The following is an 18,465-nucleotide window of genomic DNA, read 5'->3' as shown; positions in this document are numbered from 1 at the left end:
AATTTTCCGAATTTTCTAATTTTTTTATTCTATTTCTAAAAGAAATGAAGCGATTGTCCGCCGCCTGCTGTCCACTTGCCGGCCACATGAGAAGGAGAAATTTTGTGCCGTTATCAAATAAATTTCTGTTTCAGAAATAAAAATTTTGTATCATTATCAAACATGTTTTTTAGCTTAGAAACTCCTCCAAAAACAGAAATAGAAAAATCAATTTCTGGCAAAAAATTGATTTCTGAAACAGAATGGTTATCATTCGCAGCCCTAATGTCCAGATTGATCTGATCATGAGTCAGGCAAGTCCGCCCATTAAATGAGCGGGCCTGCTTAAGGAAATAAATCCGTCAGGCAGGCCCGGCCCACCCTCAACCAGCACGTTCATTTCTCCACAAATTTCATCTTGCAGCCCACGGTGTCTACACCAAGGTCGGTTTCATCCCGGTCGCGCCAAGATTGGCCTCTCCGATCCGTTTACGCGGTCGATGACTCGAACTCGCTTAGATTTGCTCGAGTGAGCGAGACCGAGTCTCTCTTCATCCTCACAAGCTCTCAGCGAACGCAAGGTTAAACTTCAAAATCGGGTTTGAAAAAATTAGCCTGAACATTTGGGCGGGCCTGGATTGGTATGGGTTTTGCTTATCTATTAATGGGCCGGCCGAACCCAAAAAGAAGGTACTAAACTCGGGCCCAGAACTGGGCCGATGCTTGTTATGCCCCAAAAGCCAGGTCCATCCCAAGCCCGCCCAAACGCGCCTCGTGATCGGGCCCCACCGAGCCCAATGTGTTGCCAAGATCACCTACATTGCCTAAAATGAACATCGAAATATTTGATCCATCGAACCTTTCGATTTAAAATTGTCAAGCCTCTTCGGCCTTTGGGAGTAGAGGCCTATCGGTGACTCCCCATCGAACTGTCTAACAATCGACCCGTGGCTAATCTTCTCGATACAATGGTATAAAGGGTGCAAACGGGTCGGGCAAGTCGGGCTTTTATCAAAAAATGGGCTTGGCCCAAACATTGGGGCCTTCTAATCACTCATTAGGTCATATTTGGGTCCGGTCTCGGCCGAGTCACAAGAAACATGCCACCTTCACCTTCGGTCCAAACCCGAACCACTCCGTAGCCAAACCCTAGCGATTAGAAATTCTCTCTTCGGCAAAATAAACCCACCCTAATCGCACATGTAGACATCGCAAAATTCCGCATATTTTAGACTGAATATTAAGACAATTTCCATCAAAAATTAGCAATAGAAAATCAAGAGAAGAGACCGACCCAGATCTGCATCGACAGTGATTGCAAAGGGCACCCCAAGCTCATCACTTCTCACATATTTCTTCCCTATATTGCCTGTAAACATAGCCAGGGCACAGTAGCATATGATAATCCAATGTAACTTTGGTGTTCATAATGAAAACACTATTGTTGGTTGATGTAACAAATCATTTTTAAAAAAAGTATTTTCGAAATCATTTATTTTCCGCGAAACAAACCGACGATGGATCGCAAAATTGAGAGCTGGCCACGTCACCCAAAGAATGTAGACACCCCTAATATTTCATTTCTCCTTTTTTTCCCTTCTTCCTTCTATTTGTATAACGAAATGATGGTGAAAAACTGAAGTCGGCCCTTATCGCAAGGGCCGGCAAGGATGTCGCATCCCTTGCTTGTGGCCAGTGGACCGAGACCCCGACCTTTGGCAGAGGAAAATAGGGAAAAAAAAGAAAGAAAAGGAAAAAAAAATCGAGGGTGATTACTAATCACTGATTAGGTTATATTTGGATCATGTCTAGGTCAGGTCACGAGAAACATTCTGCCTTCACGTTCGGTCCCGACCCGATCCGAACCATTGCCAAACCCTAGTGATTAGGTCAAACTATAATATAAAGTCTCCTCATGTACGGATCGCATCCCGTTTCGAGTAGAAATAACATTTCTATCTCCATCTCTCGTCCCTCATATCGAGGGCGAGGTTTAGCTGCTACCCGGACGCTCGGCGTCCATCGATTGCTTGGATCCTAATTGAGCTTTCATGCACCACATCCTTCATTTAAGTGAGTGCTGCTACTTGAATGATTTTTAGGTCTGATGACGCACATCCTCATTAAACTATGATCGTCCACACATTCAAGAGATTGGGGTCGGGCTTCCACCGTCAAAGAAGATGGCACACATTCATCATCATTCAGTATCGTAATGAATGACATGGGCATGAATATCTCATCTATATAAGATCGGAATGCGCATTCGAATATGAATTACTCGTCGAATTGCGTCATGTTTCATTTGAATCTAACTTTTTCTAACAACAAAAAACCGAAGTTCTGAGTTCATATCGTACATAAAATAGTAAAATATAGGGACTTGATTATGGTCAGAAAGTTCCTCGGTATAGGAAAATTTTATGCACAATTAACAAAAGATAGGAATTCTCCATAGCAGGTGATTTGCAGCAATGAAACCCTTCGACGCTGATGTTTTTGTCTCTTGTTGAACAAAATTCACATCACTATGTTTGTCTCCGGTTAATAAAGATGAAAAGCAAATTGTGGCAGGGGCTTTGCCCATCAGAGTCACGGGAAATTAGGGTTTTATATTATCCTCACTTTTAGAAATTCTACTTTCGGAAAAATGAACTCGCCCGAATCGCACATGTAAACACAGTAAAATTCCACGTTTTTTAGACTGAATATCGAGACAATTTCCACGAAAAATTAGCTATAGAAAATCAAGACAAGAGACCAATGCAGATCTGCAACTTACTGTTTTGTTTTTATCTCAGTGTTATCACACTAAAAAGACATGAACAACATGTTCAGCCAGCAAAAGACATATCAAAAGTACACCATTTGTTTGCTACCTCGGATATCCCCCAAAAATATGACAAAATGTTTGATTCTAACTTATGTAAAGTTAAGTAAACAGTGAGATCGGTAACTCCGACTATTCATCTTCTTCAGCAGATGCAGACGTAAAATGTGGGAACCTCGACCATATGTCGGACCAGGTCTTGTACCCGAAAATCAAATCCGTCACAACTGAGGCCACTTCCCCCACGCTTACTCGAATTTGACGTTTGATGTCCCTATATCGAATGGTCACATCAAATTGTGCATCGACAACAATTGCAAAGGGCACGCCAAGCTCATCGCTCATCGCATATCTCTCCCCCGTGGTGCTAACTGTAAACATAGCCAGGGCACAGTAGCAGATGATCATCCAATGCAAATCCAAATATACAGCTCCATAACAAAACAAGTCCTCATATAAGATATTTGTGTATCACTCATATCTGCAAACCTGACACAAACCTTAGAATTTTCCACAAATCATAGCTTAGATTTTAACAAGGAAAAACGAGAAGATGCCAATTCATTCTGGAGCTGACAGTAGCATCGGACAAAAGAACTCGATCCTAGAAAAACAAGCATTCAAACCCCTCCAGAAAATCCCCTTAAGTCGTGAATAGGACGAAAAGAAGAGTGATCAACATATAGTATTCACATAAACACATACGAAAAGAAAAACGCTTCAGAAATCATAGCTCCATTTTAAGAAAGAAAAAGCAAAGAGAAACGAGATGTCAGTCAACCTTTGGAGCTGATCCTAGCATGATAAGCGAAAACAATTTCACAGAAACAGGCATTCACACCCCTCGATAAAATCCGCTTCTATGGTGAGTAAAGAAAAGATAGTGACCAAGATGTAAGCTCATGTAAAATATGTACAGAAGAAACTCATTTACGCAAGAAATTAAGCACCTAAATCCTGTATTGGGTAAGTACCTGTATTGACTTCCCTGTGCTCGACATCAGCAGCAATCAGTGAACTGCTAATAAATTGAGCAACCGACGACTCTGGCTGCTTCGTCGATAGGATAACTGTACAACTGATAGGTGCTAGAACTGGAGGGAAGCGGAACACATTTAGTTGTCCATCCCCCGCTTTGCCGGGCCTTGTATAGAAAGAATGCTCACAAAGGCAGTATATTATGCGACCAATGCCAAAAGACGGTTCAATAACTGATGGTGTAAAAACCCGCCGATGTTCCCTTATCTTCTGCCTAGAAATTTTGACAATGTTATCGTTGATTATTACTCTCTTCCCCACTGTGGGTCCACGAAATACAGCCTCTCCTTTGGATTCTAAAGCAGCCTTCAACTGCAAAGCTTCCTCTTCACCCATTGCCTGGTATTAACAAGGTAAATGCAAGCATCAAGTAAAGGAACGGATTTTGAACATACTTAGCAAAAGAGCGAAAACCAAGGAACCTCCAGCATATACCAAACGAGATTCAACTACCATCTTCTTCTCATTTTCCTTAAAGGCGGGACCTAGTTCCTTCTTGTTTGGAGCAATTACCAGTTTCTGCATTGATACTTCAATTAGTTAATCATGATAACCAACTCAAGCATTCACAAATAAAGGGTAGAAACCTGCTCCATGTACTCCAAGAATAGCTAGCAAAATTAACTAGTTTAAAAAATTACCACCACTTCTCTGGGTTCAGCACAATTTTCATGGGCAACAGGAGCAACTCCACTTTTCTCCTGTCAAATGATAACAATCATCACTCTGACTAGATGCCTCTATGATTAGCGGAACATATACATCTCTAAACTTCCTCTTATTTGGTTCTCAACCCCCTCAAAATGTGCTGGATAATGTTTTGCGTCAAACAGTATATTAGACAAAAGACTATAAGTGTGCAACAATGGATAACATGTGTCATCCATCAAATGGTTGCCACACAAGACAGCTAAAAAGAGAACCCGTACAATGTAGCAAAACCACACCTTGCTTTCCATAGATCATTGAAGAAAGAAGTAACATGGTTAAAATGAAAAACAAATTTTATTAATTTCTTAGGCATGTTGGCAGCTTATGAAGAGTTTTAGAAGGATTTCAAAAAGACTCGAGAGGACCTTAAGATAAAATCATGTCACTTATTGAGATAACAAAATGACGGAGCGGTTTCTTTCAGTATTCTTGACCTTGCGCCTTCTCCAAAAAAAGAAAAGAAACGAAAAGCACTTGAAAGAAGGCAACATAACTCTCACCGGATGTGGTCGTAAATCATATGCTGGCCTATCTACAATATCAACACACTCGAGCCAACCATAGGAACACTCAATTTCAGCAACCCAACAATCTGCTGCATCGTGTGCCAATTCGTCCCCAAGACGTTGCCTAAACCGCAAGTGATCCTTGTCTATGCCGAGGCGAGTTAAAAATAGAAATATTCTCCCGATGAAGTAGCCCAGCGTCGAATTGTTGAAAGTTCTCTAAAAATAAACATCGAAATTTGTGAGACTTAAAAGTGAAAAGGTTGGGGGAAGAAAAATCAAGTCCAAAAGACGATTCAAGCTAACCTTTGCAACTGCTTCGCCAAGCCGAGTTTCAATAGCAGATTGGCCAGACATTTGTTGTTCCCCTGGGAACATAAGCAATTCCAGATCTGCAACTTCAGGAAACTTTGGATGGGATTTATCTTCTGGATCGACAAAATGCTCGATCTCAGCGACAGTGAAGTCATGGATGATCAGAAGAGGATTTTGAGGAGAAATATACACGTGTGAAAAGCATCAGAATCAATCGCAAATTAAAATATAAGGGCCCGATGAAGCTAATGACAATGTCTCTAATGCAGCATTGGAGATCCCGTTTTGAGCCTATTGACTAACAAGACAATCAAATCTTGCGTGAAATGCTGTCTTAAGACAAGTTATGCTATGCAATAGTATTAGAGCAGAAATCATGCATAAAACCCAAGCATGTGAACACACACGATTTAGGATGATAAGAAAGAATGATGCAAATCCTCTTCTCTGAAAGCCCGACCGCTATAAGCGATAGCAAAGGGGAGTTTATTGCCCTTCAACTCATACAGGATTTCATAAAAGCCTTGTGATTTTGCAGTTTCAGGTCGCACGTACCTACAGTAGATTGAAGGAAGGAAAAACAAAAAAACTACAGTAAATCTCCAATTTTTTAGAAAGGAAGTTAATTCGCTTGAAGTCTACAACAACGTCATATCTATTGGTGGTACTTACTCACGGAGGAAACCAGATAGGCCTACGGAATCTTTAAACATCAAGTTGAATGGATAGGGATTGGAGAGGCGATTTCCGGTGCTGGAGCTGTTGTGATACCATATTCTTTTATCTTGGCACGCAATTCCTCATCAGAGAGAAGATACAAAGACTCATATATGCGCCGGAACTCCGCAGCCTACTCTTCACTAATGGGCGAATTCTTTTGGAGGATATTATAACAAAAATTATCGAGCAGCATATCAGCTTGATAGTACGTCCCAGTTTCCACATCCCTCATCATAAGTACAGTACATTTGTCCAGATGACGCGCCCATTTAAAGAGAATCACCGGAGTGGGATAAGGGCAGCCAACCTTCAACATGCGCTCCTCTAGAACAAAATGCTAACAACAGAAACCCAAAAAAAAGAAAAAAATCAACACAGCAGACAAACTATCCACGCCAATTCGACTCAATTCCATGACTAACCTCACGCCAGATCTGCAAGACTTTCAACTCCATGGCGCTGCCGATCGGGCCGTAATCGTTGATCCCATTGACACTCCCGTCTTTCTTGGACGAGGGAACTAAGACCTCGAGGCGCTCGAGCGTGTCGCGCACCATCTCACGGAACACCTCCTTGAGGAGGCCGTCGCCGGCTAAGGCTTTGTGGAGATCGGTGCTGTCCATCGCGGGAAGATGAGGCGAGAGATTGTATAACTAGGAGAGCGAAGTTTGATTTTAGGGTTTTTGAGAGAGTGACAGAAATTTAACGAAATAAAAGGCCATGCTTCATCGGGAAAATTTCAAATAAGGATCGAAATCCTGTATGTATCCAAATCCTAATATGTATTTAACAAAATTTAACAGAATCGAATATTTCTCGATACTCAATTTGTCCAATGCGCAATTAAGTTTTGAAAAAAAGTGCAACCAAATCCTGTATTTACACACTCTCGATCGAGCAATCTCATCTTTTATGTTTAAAATTAACTGGGATTCTGCTTTGCAAGTCTAGAAAAATCTAAAACAAAATATATGTGGTTTGATTCTCCCAACATTCGACCTAAAAAAAAAAACGAAAGAAAATATAAGTCCCGCCAACATTAACATTGAATAAAAGAAGGCAAAGAGCTAACCGTTCATCGAGACTGAAAAATTTAAAACCCAAAAAAAAAAGAAAAAAAAGATGAAATTTTTCGTGAGAAGGAAGGGCTTGAGCATCAGTTTTGAAAAGCTCGATTTTGGTGAAACTTCATGGAGCGATCCGATCAGCATTCAATCACATCGTTTCTCATCATCTGCTCAGGCCCCCCCTCGCTCATTCAGACAAGAAAATAGTTCGAATCGGAAAGGAGCACGACGCAGGACGCACGCCGATGAAAACATCAAGAAGAAGAAGAAACAGAACAAGGCAGGCCAAGGCGTCGTATCGGATGGAGGAGATTCAGATCTACAAAGAGAATCGTAAGACGAGTAGGTAGCCGGATTTCGATGCGTAAGAGATGTTGGGAGAATCGTCGATGGGGACTGCTGTTTGTATAGAGTGTACCTCAAGAAGATGGCCTGCCTCGGAAACCCTAATCGTCGATGGAGATGAAGAACAAGTTCATAAATCACGCCCGGAATGTGTGGGACCGCGCGGTATCGCTCTTGCCGAGGATTGATCAGTTGTGGTATGAATATATACACATGGAGGAGAAGCTGGGCAATGTAGCGGGCGCAAGGCAGATTTTCGAGAGGTGGATGAGTTGGATGCTCAACCAGCAAGGTTGGCTGTCTTATATTAAGTTCGAGCTCAGGTACAATGAGGTTGAGCGCGCGAGGGGAATTTACGAGAGATTCGTGCGGTGCCATCCTAAGGTCAGTGCTTGTATTAAGTATGCGAAATTCGAAATGAAGAATGGCGAGGTTGCTAGAGCTAGGCATGTGTATGAGAGAGCGGTGGAGAAATTCGCTGATGATGACGAAATGGAGTTGTTGTTTGCGGCATTCGCAGAATTTGAGGAGCGCTCTGAGGAGAGCGAGAGGGCGAGGTGCATATGTTAGTTTGTGCTAGATCATATTCCGAAAGGAAGGGCAGAGGATTTGTATAGAAAGTTTGTAGCTTTTGAAAAGCAGTATGGAGATAGGGAAGGGATTGAGGATGCTATTGTGGGTAAGAGGAGATTTCAGTATGAGGACGAGGCCGGAAAGAATCCGTTGAATTATGATTCATGGTTCGATTACATTCGCTCGGAAGAAAGCGTGGGCAATAAAGAGAGGGTTAGGGAGGTTTATGAGCGTGCAATTGCCAATGTGCCACCTGCTGAGGAGAAGCGGTACTGGCAACGTTATATCTATTTGTGGTAGGTATATATTTGTGAAATGTATATGCTCATATTTAATCTCGTGATGAAATATGCCTCATGGTGTTTCTATTGGTGTTTCAGGATTAATTATGCATTGTATGAAGAGCTTGATGCTGAAGATATGGAGCGTACACGGGATGTATACAGGTATGTATGTCCTTGTGGAAGTTGCATTTTTCGCCTTTTTGACGAGGGTGGGATCTATCTCACATCCTCCCTGTTTGTGTTTTCAAAAGAATCAGGTTGGATAATTTGTTGGTTTATACCAACTTTCCTATTTATGCTAGGGAATCATAAAAAATGGTTCATTGATCATGCTACGCTATAGATGATTGCTATATTTGTTTCTAAACTCATGTATATCTGATGTCTTGGGAGAGTTGATGCTACATAGGACTTGTACTAGCTAAACTGATGACATGTGATTTTCTCTTGTCCGAAGCTTCATGACTCGCAAGAAGGTGTATGAGAGTGTAAAATGGAATCAGTGGCTTGTCTATCTGAGTAATTATTTATTTTATCTAAAAAAAGGGGTTGTTGACCTTAGGTTGTTATGGGTCCCTAATGGCTGGAGATTGTGTTTGTGAAGGCTGCATGGTTGAAAGTTTTGGTGGCGGGATTAAAGTTCGAGCAGATATCGTCTTTTGCAGTATTTAGTAATACTTTGATGCGTTCTTGAGAATAGAGTTTACGTTTTCTTCATTTTGGGTTGACTCACTTCATTTTTCTTGTCAAATGTGTTCTGTTTGTCACATTTTCATGCTTTTTCTTTTTTACTATCAATTTAAGCTGTCAACTCTAAGTGAGACTCCTTGTCCTAGCTGATATATCTTTTAATTTTTAACTAGATCTGTCAATCGCGCTACGCGTGTGCAGAGTGAGTCTTTGTCGCTTTGTTGCAAGACGTTACAATCTTTCTCAAATCAATTCACATGCATACAGATAAAAAGAAACCCATGTTTCTAATCCAACATATAGGAGTTGGAAGGTTTTTTTTATTGTAGAGACAGTTATAGCTGGACTTGGAATGTGGATGAACATGTGTTAGTGGAGGGTGAGGGTGAGGGTTAATGCCTAATGGCGATGGAGAGTGATGGATAGATGAATTTCTTCATGTACACACTCCTTAAATTGATTTGCGTTTTCAGCCCAAACTCGGGAGAATACGATTTATCTAAGGGTATTCTTGGAAGCAACTAAAAGTGACACAAAACCCACTTTTTGGCTTAAATATACAGATATATGTAAGTCTGTAGCATGGAAGCCATGATTGTGAGGGTTTGAATGCATGTAACCCCAAGTATTCATTTTGTCTTTTTGTTCCCTCTCTTTCCAGCATTGAAGACTAGTCTTATTACTGATGGAGCTTTCTCATTCAATCTTGCAGAGAGTGTCTCAAACTGATTCCTCAACAGAAATTTCATTTGCCAAAATTTGGCTCTTAGCGGCTCAATTTGAGATTAGACAAATGAATCTTACGGGTGCATGGCAGATCCTAGGCAATGCAATTGGCAATGCTCCTAAAGATAAGGTAATATAGATTGGATAAAGTTTTCACCGAGAGAGACTAGTCTCTAAGTTTCCTGTCATTCTTGTCCTTCAGTTTTTCCTCCCCGTCCTTTTCTAAACAAGTTTCTTTGTTGTGCTTGGTTATTAATAGATATTTAAAAAATACATTGAGATAGAGCTGCAACTTGGCAACATAGACCGATGCCGAAAACTATATGAGAAATACTTGGAGTGGTCTCCAGAGAACTGTTATGCTTGGAGCAAGTATGCTGAATTGGAGATATCCTTGGGAGAAACCAACCGAGCTAGAGCCGTTTTTGAAGTAGCGATTGCACAGCCTGCACTTGACATGCCCGAACTGTTATGGAAGGTAAAGGCCTGCCTTTTGTTTTACTTACCCAAAATATGCGTGACTTAAGGTCAAAAGGGAAAAATATTGTTATATTTTGCAAGAATCATGAAAACATACATCTCCAAATGATGTACATGTCCGTGTCCTTTTAAAATTTGAGGTGTTCAATGTTGGCCAAAAATCAAATTTCAAATGCAAAATGCAAAACTATACGTGAACAATTAAGACCATATTCATTCCAAGCCTATGCTAGTATGTTATTTTTTGATATAAAATTGAGTTAACCTAGGGTTCTACTCTCAAACTCGTCACTTTTATGTTATTTTATAATGGGCGCTTGCCAATGAATTTGCCCGATGTGATCTTAATGCATGTTTACCATTGTTGTTATTGTGTTAAAGGCTTACAACTACTTAAACAGCGTATGTCTCTATGTGGATCTGTAGGGTGGTGTTTCAGTCCTATCTTATGCATGTTCGAGCAGATATCATCTTTGCAGTATTTATAATACTTTGATGCGTTCTTGAGAATAGAGTTTACGTTTTCTTCATTTTGGGTCGACTCACTTCATTTTTCTTGTCAAATGTGTTCTGTTTGTCACACTTTCATGCTTTTTCTTTTTTACTATCTGTTGACACCTAAATTTTGACTAACCATTTAGTGATTAATTGTATAGAAAATTAGGGATTAAATTTTAACCCCTAAACAAAAATATCAAAATCGCATAGCATATAATTTAGGTTCATATAGATTAACTGCATTCCACATCGAACCGGCGGTGGCGAGAAAGCTGAAAATTCATCGCGTAAACCGAGCTCGAGCACTTGGCTCACTCAAGGGATTGGGGGCCAAAATTCACAAGTATAAAAGGCTTTGGTTGTTTTAATTTGAGCTTAAATCAGCCCGAATTAATTTAGCCCATTTGGAATTAAAATTAAATTAAATGATAAAGCCTAAGTCTAAGCCCATTAGGACTAGGAAGCCCGGTTAATTAACCTAGGGTTGCGATATAAATATGTCGTTATGCGTCATAACACTACAAAAAAAGCCGGGTTTTGCCACGAATTTTGCCACGAAAAATTTCGACAAAATTCGTGGCAAAATGAATTTGCGACGAAATTAGTGACGGAAAAAAATTTGTCGCTAATAGGCCGTCGCAAAATTTTGCCACGGAAAATTCCAATTTTCGTGGCTAATTTGCGATGAATTTTTTTCGTCGCAAAATTCGTCGCTAATTATTCGTGGCTAATTTTGCAACGAAAAATAATTCGTCGCAAAATTCGTCGCTAATTATTCGTGGCAAAATTCGTGGCTAATTTGCCACGAATAATATTCGTGGCAAATATCCGTTGCTAATTTGCCACGAATATTATTCGTGGCCAATATCCGTCGCTAATTTGCCACGAATATTTTTCGTGGCAAATATCCGTGGCTAATTTGCCATGAATATTATTCGTGACAAGAATCCGTCGGTAATTTGCCACGAATATTTTTCGTGGCAAATATCCGTGGCTAATTTGCCACGAATATTATCCGTGACAAGAATCCGTCGGTAATTTGTCACGAGATCTATTCGTGGCAAAAGTCGTCGCTATTATTTTGATTTATTTTTCGGTCGCGAAATTGCGACGAAATATTTTCATGGCAAAAAGTCGTTGCTAATTATCACGTGGCTAATTTGCCAAATTTTTTTTTTTTTGCGACGAGTTTATTCGTGGCTAATTTGCCACAAAAAAATTTGTGGCAAAATTCGTGGCTAATTTGCCATAAAAAAATTCGTGGCAAAATTCATGGCTAAATTCGTTGCTAAAATTCGTGGCTAATTTGCCACTGGAATTATTCGTGGCTAATTTGCCCGCAAAATTTTTTTTTTTATCAGTATTTTGCCACGAAAAATTTTGACTATTGCGGCCGACATTATTCGAAAACAAATTTGGCGACAAATTTTAATGAATACTTTAGCGACGAATGTTGTTTATGAACGATTTCGATTTGAAATCTAATTAACATTGATAGAAAATCACAGTCAAGACAAGAACAAACCCCAAAAAGAAAGAAATGAAACAATGTTCTAAATTAGCGAGTTTGCAAACTGTTGTGGCAAACTATTGATCTTGCCAAGAAGTTCTTTCACGTTGTGGCAAACTGTTGCGGCAAACTGTTGCGGCAAACTATTGATTTCCAAGAATCGAAGTCCTGTCCATCTGCAGCGCAAACATCACAATATCAAACTCCTAACCCCTGTTAATTTTTTCACATCTATTCAACAGCAGAAGCACAAAGATATAAGTACCTCTTGGAAATTTAAACTAGCAAGGATCATCATCAGCATCAGCATCAGCATCATCATCAGCATCAGCATCATCATCATCATCATCATCATCATCATCATCATCATCATCAGGAATCTCATTATCATCATCATTGTGGCCATCACCTACTGGATTAGTAGGAGGTACAGGAGGACCGTCATCAGCTTCGAGGTTGAGGTGTTGCATGATCAATTGCAAACGTTGGTTCACTCCTTTCATTTCTTCGTCCTTCTGTGCAAGTAATTGTTTCATTTCTTCGTCTTTCTGTACAAGTAACTGTTTCATTTCTTCGTCCTTCTGTACCAGTAATTGTTTCAAGCGGTTCAATTCTTGGTCCGTTCGCTCCTCGTGTTGTGCCCTTAAAAAAGCCGCACTGGAGGATGAAGTTGCAGCAGCCGGCGTTCTGTACATCCTTGACAAGGATCCCATCCCAAATATTTGACCTCTTCTCATTCCACCCGATGCCTCCATCCATAATGCCATACTGTCAACCGATGGCTCCGACGCAACAGCACTATCACCATCACCATCACCATCACCATCACCATCACCACTAGCAGCAGCTGTGCTCATTACAAGTTCATCATATTTGTCCTACATTAACAATATTAATAATAAAAAAAAACTTCATATATATAAATACAAAATATAACCTTACATACCTTAATAACTTTTGCTCGATTGCCGGTCCATGTCTTATCTTTTTTCTGAAAGGTGCGTTCAAATGTAGCCATAAATGTTGGTTCCGTCCCCAATTCATCTTCCTACAAAATATAAACATAAATGAAATGAGTAATTATTGATTTAACTTTACAACATGTTTAAAAGACTTACCATTCTTTTTCTATGCTCTCCGATATTAATAGAGCCCCCAGCATATGTGGCAAACCCTTCTCTAGAACTAGAAGCTCGATTCTTCTTATTAATTTCACTGATTTGCTTATGCTTTTCGGTGTCCCAAGTTCTTTTGATTTCCGCCCAATTGTCAGCTGTAATAAAATCCGGCTTTTCTTGTCTTCTCTTTGCTCTATTCATCACATTTCGCATGTGATCACCGGCTTTCTTCTTAAAAATTCTTTTAACTTCTTTCTCTTCCGCTTCATCCCACCTGAACTTCCGCTGCAAGCAATCAATAGAAAAATAATTGTACGCTCAGTATGCTAAATCGAACTTAGTTTGTGAGGAAATAAAAGGACAAAACTTACCTTGAACTCATTCCACCACAATTCCTTTACTTCTTTTGGAGCAAAGGGTCCAACTACTAAACCGCCACATCCAATAGTTATCGATTATTTTATTAAGTCTCCTCACAACATGCGTAGAATCCGTGAATCTGCAAACGGGTTATAACTTATTTCAACATACGTAGCATCCGTAAAGCATACAGACAATTCAGTTGACATCCATAATAATTCACATATATTTAAAAAAAATGAAATACTTACGAATCTCCAAATGGGGCTATCATGAATCGGGTATCTTCTTCATAATTCGAGTGTTGCGTTGAAGAAGAAGGTGGAACCGAAGTAAATTCAGTTCGCATTTGAGGGTCGGAGGAAGGGCCAATGTGTCCATGTACTAGTTGAGGGTTAGATAAAAGGGCAGGGGCAGGGGAAGTGGAAAGGGATGGGGATGAGGACGAGGAAGAGGAAAGGCCTGGTCTTCTTTGTGAAGCATCATCACGACGCATGTGACCTCCACGTTTATACTAAAAGGTGCAAGGTTAGACAAAAATAAAGAAATTATGGACATATATTAAGGACACATAATGACGTACGTCGTGAAGCTTACCATTTTGTTATTGAGAGCAAGAGAGATGGCCCCTGAAAAAAAGGAAGCTGTCCGGAAATGTCTACGAGCTAAATTTCTGGTCCTACAATGGTAAAAAAGGAAGAACTCATCTAGCTGGTCAGGGTCATCAAATTTTCAGTTAATTTCTGTAATTCAACTTGTTTTAAAATTTAATTGCATGTTTTGAAAGCCTTAGAACTTAATAAGTTACACTTTCACAACAAATTTTATGATGCAAGTAAATCACTAAGTTCTGTTCAAAATGAATATATCAACTTCAACAAGAAAATCAATAAGTTTTTACCTCGAAGGGAGCCACTCCAGAAAACGCAAATGTCATGGAAATAGTTTTACCCCGATGGCTAAAGCTTCAACCTAGGCCAAAAAAGGTTTGAAAATAGTTTTCAAACCTAGATAATGATAAAATGACTCTGAAACGAAAAAAAAAAAAAAGCAGAAATGTCACGAAAAACACTATTCACCAGAATCATTTTTTGCCAAAAAAACCCATCTAAACGACTCCAAAAAGCCAAAAAATGGCTTGCGTCACGGCCATTGGTGGTGAATTTCGATCAGCGGGCCGTTTCCACTTGACCGACCAAATTTCAGCTCATTCCGACCACATTTCACCTTATTTCGACCAAATTTCAAACGAATTTCAACTAAATTTCAACCTAAATCCGACCAAATTTCAACCTAAATATGAGAAATTGATTATGTTTTGTTCTGTTTCGTGGGCGAACGAAACAGATTGGGTCTGTTTCGCCCACGAACAGAATCAAATTCGTGGGCGAAACAGAAACAGAACCATTCTGTTTCGCCCACGAACAAAATCAAATTCGTGGGCGAAACAGAATGGTTCTGTTTCTATTTCGCCCACGAATTTGATTCTGTTCGTGGGCGAAACAGACCCAATCTGTTTCGCACAGAAGACAACACCCAACACAGAAGCGCCCATGAAAGCCAACACAGAAGCACCCACGAAAGTCAACACAGAAGCAGAAGCCGAAGCACAGAAGCGCCCACGAAACTGGTTTGTTTCGCACACGAATAGAACCAAATTCATGGGCGAAACAGACCCAATCTATTTCGTCCACGCAACGCAACGAAGCGGACCCAACACGTAGGGAAGCGGTACAGAAGCGCGCAGCGCGCGCGTGACGCACCCAACACATAAGCCGGCCAACACAAGGCGCACGCGGACCCAACACGAAAACCAGCCAACACAGGTACGTATACGTAAGCTTAGCGAGGCGAAGCGCGAGGCGTGGCACGTGCGAAGCATAGAAGCGAGAAGCACGGAGCGTAAGCAAACCCAAACGTAGACCCAACACATACATTGAACAGAAGCATAAGCAGACGCAAACGCCTAGAAATAATCACAAAAGGCACCCAACAGAAGCATACCGAATGTAAGGCATCGAACACTCTCGACGCCGCCGAAGAACCCAATGTAGCGGCATCGCGCACTGGGTGTCCTCGCTTCCCAGCGTCCGCCGCCGAAGAACGCCAAGAATCGCGCCGAAGAACGCCGAAGAACTGCAACAGAGACAGAGAAAGAGGGAGAAGACAGAGACAGACAAGAGACAGAGGTAAGGTGAGAAGATTGGTTCGATCGTGAGAACAGAAAAGAAGAACCCTAATTTGTACCCGCTCATGAAGACGACGCCGTTGGTTGAATTTTCGCTGAAATTAACCACGGATTTAAAATCGTGGCAAATTTGCCACGATTTTAGGATTCGTGGCTAAAATCGTGGCAAATTAGCCACGAATCTTATTTCGTGGCTAATTTGCCACGGATTTAGCCACGATTTCCAATCCGTGGCTAATTTGCCACGATTTTAGCCACGAATTGTTATTTTCTCGCGGCAAATTCGAATCGAAATATAAAATTGTCGCGGTAATTTTGGGGCATGGGAAATTTGCCATGGATTTTAGCCACGAATTTCCTGAAAAAGCCTACAGAAGATTTTTTTTTTAATTCGTGGCTAAAATCCGTGGCAAATTTCCCACGGATTTTTGCCACGAATTTCCTGAAAAAGCCTACAAAAGATTTTTCATTTTAAAAAAAATCCGTGGCTAAAATCCGTGGCAAATTTGCCACGGAATTTAGCCACGAATTTCCTAAGAAAGAATACAATAGATTTTTTGTTTAATAAAAAAATCCGTGGCAAATTTGCCACAGATTTTAGCCACGAATTTCCTAAGAAAGAATACAATAGAATTTTTTTTAATAAAAAAATCCGTGGCTAAAATCCGTGGCAAATTTGCCACGTATTTTAGCCACGAATTTCCTGAAAAAGCCTTCAGATTTTTTTTTAAAAACAAATCCGTGGCAAATTTGCCACGGATTTTTGCCACGAATTTCCTAAAAAAGAATACAATAGAATTTTTTTTAAACAAAATCCGTGGCTAAAATCCGTCGCAAATTTGCCACGGATTTTTTCCACGAATTTCCTAAAAAACCCTACACACGATTTTTGCATTTTAAAAAATATCCGTGGCTAAAATCCGTGGCAAATTTGCCACGGATTTTAGCCACGAATTTCCTAAAAAAGCCTTCAGACATTTTTTTTTTAAAAATCCGTGGCTAAAATCCGTGGCAAATTTGCCACGGATTTTTGTCATGAATTTCCTAAAAAAGAATACAATAGAATTTTTTTTTTAAAAAAAATCCGTGGCTAAAATCTGTCGTAAATTTGCCACGGATTTTTGCCGCGAATTTCCTAAAAAACCCTACACACGATTTTTGCATTTTAAAAAATATCCGTGGCTAAAATCCGTGGCAATTTCCTAAAAAAGAATACAATAGATTTTTTGTTTAATAAAAAAATCCGTGGCTAAAATCCGTGGCAAATTTGCCACGGATTTTTGCCACGAATTTCCTAAAAAAAGAATACAGTAGATTTTTTTGTTTAATAAAAAAATCCGTGGCTAAAATCCGTGGCAAATTTGCCACGGATTTTAGCCACGAATTTCATAAAAAAAGAATACAATAGATTTTTTGTTTAATAAAAAAATCCGTGGCTAAAATCCGTGGCAAATTTGCCACGGATTTTAGCCACGAATTTTCTAAAAAAGAATACAATAGAATTTTTTTTTAAAAAAAAATCCGTGGCTAAAATCCGTCGCAAATTTGTCACGGATTTTTGCCACGAATTTCCTAAAAAACCCTACACAGGATTTTTGTTTTAAAAAAAAATCCGTGGCTAAAATCTATGGCAAATTTGCCACTGATTTTAGCCACGAATTTTCTAAGAAAGATACAATAGAATTTTTTTTAATAAAAATATCCGTGGCAAATTTGCCACGGATTTTTGCTACGAATTTCCTCAAAAAGCCTACACACGATTTTTTTTTTAAAAAAAATCCGTGGCTAAAATCCGTGGGAAATTTGCCACGGATTTTTGCCACGAATTTCCTAAAAAAAGCCTACAGAAGATTTTTCTTTTAAAAAAAATCCGTGGCTAAAATCCGTGGCAAATTTGCCACGGATTTCATAAAAATCCACAATCATGCGTACGGCCTTTGTTTACGAAATCCGTGGTAAATTGCCACGGATTTTTGCCACGAATTTCGTAAAATTAAATTTTGGCTTTTCATGAAAAATTACTTAGCCTTGTGAGTGGGATTTTTTCACGAAATTCGTGGCTAAATTTCGTGGCAAATTTTCGACAGATTTTAGCCACGAATTTCATTTCTACTATCCCACACTCGCGTAATTCATTTTTTTTTTCCGGACAATAACGTTTCATTAACAATAATAGCAATAATAATATTCAACAACAATTACAATAATAATAATAATAATAACTACCACAACAACAACAACAATACTAATAATTACAGCAACAACAACAATAATAAACATGACAACAACAATAAACTTTGTCATAATAATAATAATAATAATAATAATAATAATAATAATAATAATAATTACGACATAATTAGTAAAAAGTCTCAAAAATCTAAATCTTCGTCTTCACCTTCGTCCGCATCTTGATCTTAATCGTCTTGTTCATCATCATCGTCATCATCATTGTCGTCATCATCGTCATCATCATCGTCATCGTCATCGTCATCATCATCATCATCATCATCATCATCATCATCAT

At 39.6% G+C, this 18,465-nt stretch overlaps 1 long non-coding RNA gene, 1 other non-coding gene and 2 pseudogenes across 2 annotated transcripts; 1 reads left to right on the top strand and 3 right to left on the bottom strand.

The window, feature by feature from the left end:
* Positions 1-2,747: 2,747 nt before the first annotated feature.
* On the bottom strand, positions 2,748-6,725 carry LOC130134688 (glycine--tRNA ligase, mitochondrial 1-like; annotated as a pseudogene).
* A 524-nt stretch (positions 6,726-7,249) lies between these two features.
* On the bottom strand, positions 7,250-7,339 carry LOC115663216 (small nucleolar RNA SNORD36). Its single transcript, XR_004003395.1, has one exon. It is a non-coding gene; the product is annotated as a small nucleolar RNA SNORD36 (small nucleolar RNA).
* A 283-nt stretch (positions 7,340-7,622) lies between these two features.
* LOC115663213 (uncharacterized) lies at positions 7,623-10,474 on the top strand (annotated as a pseudogene).
* Positions 10,475-13,482: 3,008 nt separating this feature from the next.
* On the bottom strand, positions 13,483-13,833 carry LOC130136895 (uncharacterized). The gene is made up of 2 exons (XR_008815591.1): positions 13,762-13,833; positions 13,483-13,675 (listed from the first exon to the last, which is right to left on the bottom strand). It is a non-coding gene; the product is annotated as an uncharacterized LOC130136895 (long non-coding RNA).
* Between the last annotated feature and the right edge of the window lie 4,632 nt (positions 13,834-18,465).

The sequence above is a fragment of the Syzygium oleosum genome, unplaced genomic scaffold, assembly GCF_021117445.2.
Source record: "Syzygium oleosum isolate NSW1041296 unplaced genomic scaffold, Sole_v2.1 Sole_v2.53, whole genome shotgun sequence".
Taxonomy (NCBI): Eukaryota; Viridiplantae; Streptophyta; class Magnoliopsida; order Myrtales; family Myrtaceae; genus Syzygium; species Syzygium oleosum.
This window is presented reverse-complemented; position numbering and strand designations above follow the sequence as displayed.